Source organism: Sceloporus occidentalis, unplaced genomic scaffold (genome assembly GCF_023333645.1).
Source record: "Sceloporus occidentalis isolate IW3139 unplaced genomic scaffold, rSceOcc1.0.p SCAF_83, whole genome shotgun sequence".
In the NCBI taxonomy this organism is placed as follows: domain Eukaryota; kingdom Metazoa; phylum Chordata; class Lepidosauria; order Squamata; family Phrynosomatidae; genus Sceloporus; species Sceloporus occidentalis.
In genome coordinates, this window is record NW_028317063.1 from 3,051,683 (window position 1) to 3,058,221 (window position 6,539).

Consider the following 6,539-nt stretch of genomic DNA (forward strand, 5'->3'; position numbering starts at 1 on the left):
AGGCATATTGTGTAAATGTGACGTTTGGATGGATGGAAATGCGATCTGCGTTTTGGAATAATGCGACTGCAAATCAGAAAACGGAGAAAAGTTTGTAGCGCGGACTGTATTATGTAAATTGGAGACCTTTCGCTAAGTCACATTGTCTAGGTATAGGTCTTCCACGATCTTGGTCACAACCGATAGCCAGAAGATAAAATAAAGGTGCTGTTAGAAGAGCTGACTGGTCTGATTTGTCATAACTAACTCCAACAATTAAATGTTTTACTAGATTAACATTGCACTGGCTTCTTTTGTTTTAAATAGTCCTAGCTTTCGGATCTGTTCTGTCTCTGTTATCTGAGCCCAATCTACTAGACATACTCCCTGACTCCTTGTCATACTGCCTGTGGGAAACAATAGAATGGCTCAAACTTAATCACCCAACCAGACTCTCTGACTAAAGTCTAAGAAGCAGACTTTGTTTGTTTTGCCATAAATATTGAGCTCGGTGTGGTGTTTGAGCAGGGAACGTCACCCAAAATATCACATGATATAGCTATGGTGCAAATAAGCCAGTGATCGGGTAATAAAATGTTTTGCACGCATCCAAAATGCACCTACAAGTCCTAGTGCAGGGGTGTCCAACCTGCGGCCCTCCAGCTGCTGCAGGACTACATGTCCCATAATGCTCTTTCAGCTAAGTGGCTGATAGGGGAGTATGGGAGATGTAGTCCTGCCACAGCTGGAGGGCCGCAGGTTGGACAGCCCTGTACTAGTGGATAACCCCCCCTCCCCCGGGATTTTTAATGATATTTCTGTTTTCTCCTCTCTCCCCAGGAACCATCGCTACGCATGTGAATCCACTGTTAATAATTTCCCCTTCGCCATCTCTTCGCGTGTAGTTTGCATCTTTTCCTCCCTGCCCTGTCTGCAGTCATCAGTCTGGATCCCTGGCTTACCTGAACCCACTAATGTACAGACGCGTTTTATCACAGCGTAATGTATCGAGCATATCCACAACTATAGTGACCCCAGCACCCGTCCCTTGGTGCTAAAGTGGCCTCTGCTCTTACATAGGCAATGCAATCAGCCCCTGGGGTACGGCCGCCTAGCAGCGCTATCCCCTTCCTCAGCTCCCCGGACACCATGCATCGGTATCTCTGCTGCATATTATCCTTTACATAGCAGCAAAACCGTATGCCATGGTGTCGGAGGCTGGGGACGAGCGAGTCGCCAGTGTCTGATGTACAATAGAGCCCTATTTTATATATTTATGGAATGAAGAAACCGTGTGCTGCTACACATCGTCCATTCATTTTACAGTATAAAAAAGACAAAACCCAAATCTAGCCGATTTAAGTAAAAAAGTGGAGGTTATGGCTTAAGGAGAATACAGCATTTTGGGGTTAATCATGTTCCTTCAACTGAACCCTTCGAACAGTATAAAAAAAGGTTATCGGACGGTGTCACGAGGATCGAATTGTTACAACACTTACTACGATGAATGTACTGTTGATCTTGTAGATCAATCAAAGGTCCCCTTTTTTGATTCCATATGTGAAATATGAGCATTAATGAAAAGAATCTCAACATTCATATGATGCTCTATACAGGTTAATTTATGCAATTGTAACAAACATTATTTGATTCTTGTGTCGCCCCCTCTTTAACCAATAGGCATTATATTCCCTTTCCTGGTCCATGAGGGGTTAAGTCTGCTACACTGTGGTTAAAAAAATAAAAATAAAAAAATCTAATTAACCCCATTTAATCCATTGTGGCCTGTGAAATTAGACAGCCATTTGCTAATTTGAAAAAAAACCGCGATTTGATTGGCTAAGGAGCAGGTTTGTAATAGGTTGGTCTGTAAAGCCACCTCCTGAGATGGTCCATACGCTTTACTATTGAGCCAAGCACATCACAAAGAGAAATGAATGTATAGATCAAGCCTTCCCTAATGTAGCCCCGTAAATTGGCTACGTCGGCGGATACATTTAGGATTTTTACAAAAATATGCCTTTTTTTTTTCTAACCCTTATGTGCCAGTTATTTATTTTTGTCCCTAACTGTATAGACCAGGGCAACGCCAACAGAATGCCAGTCCTATCGCCTACAGACTGGCTTAGATTGATGATATTTGTGATATCTGGACATTCTGCTTTAGCTTTGCCCTGGAATATTCTGTAAGAAACATGATCTTTATTTACAGGACGGATCTTATAAAGTTTACTTTTTTTGACAATAAAAGAATCTAGACTATTTATATGGAAACTTGGAGCATTACAGGCACGAGTTACATAATGTTTTCCTTTGTTTTTTCCCCCAATGTATTTATTTTTCCATTTTTGTAACAATATATTTATAAAGTTGGATAGTTTTTTTGTTATTTAATTTGTATTTATTGTTGGAGGTTTAGTTTTGTTTACATGTGATAATGATGATGTAACTGCTTTTCTCAAAACTCCAGGATATCGTTGTATTTCGGACGTATCTATTTAGTGTACAAATGGTCAGCTTTGGCACACAACTGGTTAAACATGTTACTGAAAAGGGGCTATGGAGACGATAATAGGGTCAATACCCCCCCCCCCCCCCGAAGTTCCAATGATTTAAAATGATGATTTGTGGAATTGCCTCTTTTAGAAGGATATTTAGATATCGATATAACATATGTTATGTCCTAACAACCGGAGAGCCGTTTTCTGGGGATAAGAATTAGAATTTGCCCTCTTTAGAACTCGGGGCTTGTGGTATAAAACGGGCCGGTGACCTCTGTTGACCTGCTAATCAAGAAGAGGTCTGGTGCTCGCCTGTATTGAAGACTAACTTTCCGGGGCAAATACATAAAAATCTTAATAACGTTAAAATTTACTTTATAGAATATGGTCCTTCCAGATTTTTCTTTTTAGGGAGCTGGTTAATCTTTAATAAGATGACCTAAACGTCCCATGTCTGATCAGCCAGTCAGATGTTTGGAATGTGTTGCTCTCTAAAATCGCTTTATCAAAAAGATTAGTTTGTGATAAAAATAGCAAGACCTGGGTGTTTGCAATCCTCTATTGTTTTTTTTTTTCCCCATTACATTCAAATTCAATTTCCAAAATTAGCTGTCCAATTGCTGCTGAACAAAACTCCTATGACTCCGAGGCATCCGAGAAGCATACGGTTCCTATACTGATCAAAACGTATAGGATAAGTTTCATCCTGTAGGATGCCTTCTCCCCGATCCCAAGGAACAAAGTGATTGATATACAGAAGGGTAGAAGTTTTAGGGGTTTGAGATTCTTGTGGGTTTCTGGGGCTAGTAAGTCCTGTTTCAAGGTGGTCGTGGGGGGCAGGGGATTAGCTGTCTATACCCAAAAGGACCCTTTACTGCCTGGTGATCATTGAGACTGTCTCTTCACTACCAGGACGTTCTGAAATACATAGATAAACTGTGTGGTTTTGATTATTTGTGAAATTTATTTTTGTTTTGTTTTGTTTTCTGGTTTATCAAACGTGTAACTATCCTTCTGGGGTATTAGCCTTTATAAATTGAAACATTTTCTACCAAGTTGACCTCTTAGATGTTAATGTTTTGTCGCCAACATGTCATGTGCGTTGTTAAGTAGAGAGCTTTTTGTGTTGGTGTTTTTGCCATGTCTAGATTGTACCGTGTGACGGGTGAACCAGGTGTTATTCGCCGAGCTCGATGTATATGTATATAGTCGCGTTCGTCATAGAGAAGATAAGCAATCTAGCTGAGAGGAAAGATACTTTACTGGTGTGTGGCTTTTTAAAAAAAAATCAAATAATACATCAGAAACGGATCAGACTGATATTCTGCTGATTGTAATATAATAATAATAAAAAAAAAAAAGTTCCAAAAGTCCAGGAGGCGTATAAAAAGTTTGCCTGAGGTTTGTCTCCAGCTCCTGATATTAAAGATTGCATGATTTTATCTGAAAATGTCAAAGTGAAAAATAAAATTTGAATTAAGTTTACTATCAGTTTTTTGGCTTTTTTTTTTTTTTTTTTTATATATATATATGTATATGTATATGTATATATATATATATATATATATATATATGTATATGTTTTATCTCTGGCTCGATGAGCATCATGGGACTGGGCTATATTGCTATACAGGAATGAATCAGCTTTGTAGGGACAGTAGATTGGTTTCCATAGTAACTGCTTTACATAGAACATTCATCGCAAGATTTGGAATTTTGCGGCATTCCCGGGTTCTATCATTCAGTTGAGCTTTAGAGGGAAAGTTTTTAATAAAGTTCGCTAAAGAAGAAAGCATAAAAACATACTTTGAAAGACGACCCTCCTGTGATCCTCACTACTAATTGGCTAGTTGAAGCAGCCAATCGGTGCAGCCAAAAGTGCGCTGACTGAAATCAATGGGAGTATTTTCTGTCCATCGCACAGGGGTCCCGATAGACCCCCCTGTAGTGCGGCTGACCGGCAGTAAGAGTATCGTGTGTAGGTACCTCGGGGATTATATACATTAAAGTGAGTATTAGCGCTTGAGTGTCCCTTTAAGCTGAATCCGATCTTGCTTTACTACACGGAGTGATCCCCCCCCCCAGTCCCCCATGACACCCCCCAAATCACACACCTTGTTATTACCATGGAATGTCCCTGGTGTACCGGTGAATTGAGCCCTGTGCTGTTGACACAGACGAAGTCAAACATTATTTTTATGGCGATTGCGTTCCTTCTCAAACATCGGCTAAGCACTTTCTTTGTGGCCACTTATGAATGTCACGCTGATGGATGTGGCTCTGTAACATTTTCATTTTCCCTCTCTGGTTCACCTGTAACAGGTAAGATCTTTCGCGTTTATCACCGGCTTTCTAATTGTCCGCGCCTGTTTACAGACAGTTGGCAAATATTTCACACCTGTTGGTGCCTTTTAACTCAAAGGACTAGGTACCGGCCTCCAAATATCGTGCTCCGTATACAATGTGTTTTAACATATATATATATATATAATTATATTCAAACTGGGGAAGAAAGGGTTCGATTCGCTAAGCTGCGATACAGTAAGTGGCAGTAAAATGAGGGTACATGATCAGTTTAGAGAAACTTAAACTTAAGACAAAAATGTCCTTATACACTTGCTAGGAAACCCCAATGCATAGGTGGAGATGTATGGATCAAGCAGACAGTCACGTTTTGCCATCTGTTAATGGTGAGATGGGGAAATTAAAGGGGTTTGAGCCGAGTCCTCCTGGCGATGGTTCCTCGGCTTTGTCGAAAAACGCTGGTATTTTTTTATACAATCTGACGCCGTCGTTGCTAAGAGGTTGTCTTGTATTCCTTCTGTCGCTTGCTCGAGTTTCGTGTTTAATTTTTCATGCGGACGACCTTCTAGTTATATATATCGGTGTGTGTGTGTGTGTGTGTGTGTGTGTGTGTGTGTGTGTGTGTGTGTGTGTGTGTGTGTGTGTGTGTGTGTGTGTGTGTGTGTGTGTGTGTGTGTGTGTGTGTGTGTGTGTGTGTGTGTGTGTGTGTGTGTGTGTGTGTGTGTGTGTGTGTGTGTGTGTGTGTGTGTGTGTGTGTGTGTATATATGTATGTATATATAGATAGATAGCTTTCTCCTTTTCCTATAATTTGGTTTGTGATATTGTGCTATCACTGAAAAGGAAAGCTTTGGCGAAGAACATATATCTTTTTTTTGTTCCTCTTTTTGAGAATTGTTTGAATGCTGCGGCTTCCGTGATAAACTTTTTATGTGATGTAAGTGCGAGCGGCGGCGCGGGATTCCACTGAGAAAAAAGCCAGCAGCTATTCACATGTAGCTGAAGTATGTCCCTGCAGCCATATCTGCATTCACTATACAGCCCCGAACATGATTTAGATCTCAGGTTACAGCGCCTGGGCTGCAGGACTGAGCTGATTACACACAGGACAGGAGGTAAGTGCCGGGTACTGAAAACCAATTCACTTGTATAAATGAAATGATTTGTTCAAATAAACAATTTAAATTCCGTGGGTCTGTGTTTATTTCGCTGGATCCGGTGACGGAGGGGTGTATATAACTGCCCTCATACCGGGAACTGAACTGAACCACCACTCACATCATGCTCAGCCAATTGTTTCTCATAAGCAGGTGTGCATCTTTGTCAAGGAACAAGTGAACGAGCAGGGAGCTGGGGGTGTGCCTTATCATGACCACGCCCCGTTTTTGTCTGTCCAATCAGGAGCAGGCTCGGCTGTACATGCAGGGCAGGCTGGCTTTGTGCGCTGACTCGGAGCTTTAACTAATGCATTGGGGGCCACAGCCTTGGACTGGTGCAGGATCTGCCCCGGACTTGGGCTCTTCTAAAGGTAAATGCCCCTCGCCCCGTTCTCCCTGCGGTCTGCATAGGGCTTGCATCACTCACTGGGGTTGTACTGGGCCATACTGGGATTCCCCTGATCTGTAAGTTAGAAACCAGTCTGACCTTCACTGGAAGGACTGGAAAAGCCACTTGTCTGTAATGCCTTGTTGGACAGAGTGATGCTCAGCTCCTGCAGAACCTCTTGGGCAGCAGAACTGACAATCGCTGCCTTATGG